Below are 386 nucleotides of genomic sequence, written 5' to 3' on the forward strand. Positions count from 1 at the left end.
TTTCACAAGCAAACTGAAAAAAAAAACCCATTTACATTAGCCACACAGTCTCATTATTTAATGTGTATTTAACTTTTTCTGTGTGTATTATCTCTGTATATTTTGTTTGAGATTAATATCGTGATGAGATTCTAGTTGATTGGTCATGACTTACACAAACAAGCATGTAAACAAACAAACAAACAAACAATAAATAAAAAACTCATAGATCCCTAGAATTGCCAGTGGAATATAGTTATTGTAAGCTCAATGAATGGCTGTTATATGTACAAAGTTATTTATTTAAATTATTTTAACACTTTAATTAAGTATTTTGTCTTGTCTTGTCTTATCTTATCTTGTTTTATTTTATATTATTTTATAAAAAGAAAAAGGGGCGATTTTTT

The sequence above is a fragment of the Hemibagrus wyckioides genome, linkage group LG20 (assembly GCF_019097595.1).
Source record: "Hemibagrus wyckioides isolate EC202008001 linkage group LG20, SWU_Hwy_1.0, whole genome shotgun sequence".
In the NCBI taxonomy this organism is placed as follows: Eukaryota; Metazoa; Chordata; class Actinopteri; order Siluriformes; family Bagridae; genus Hemibagrus; species Hemibagrus wyckioides.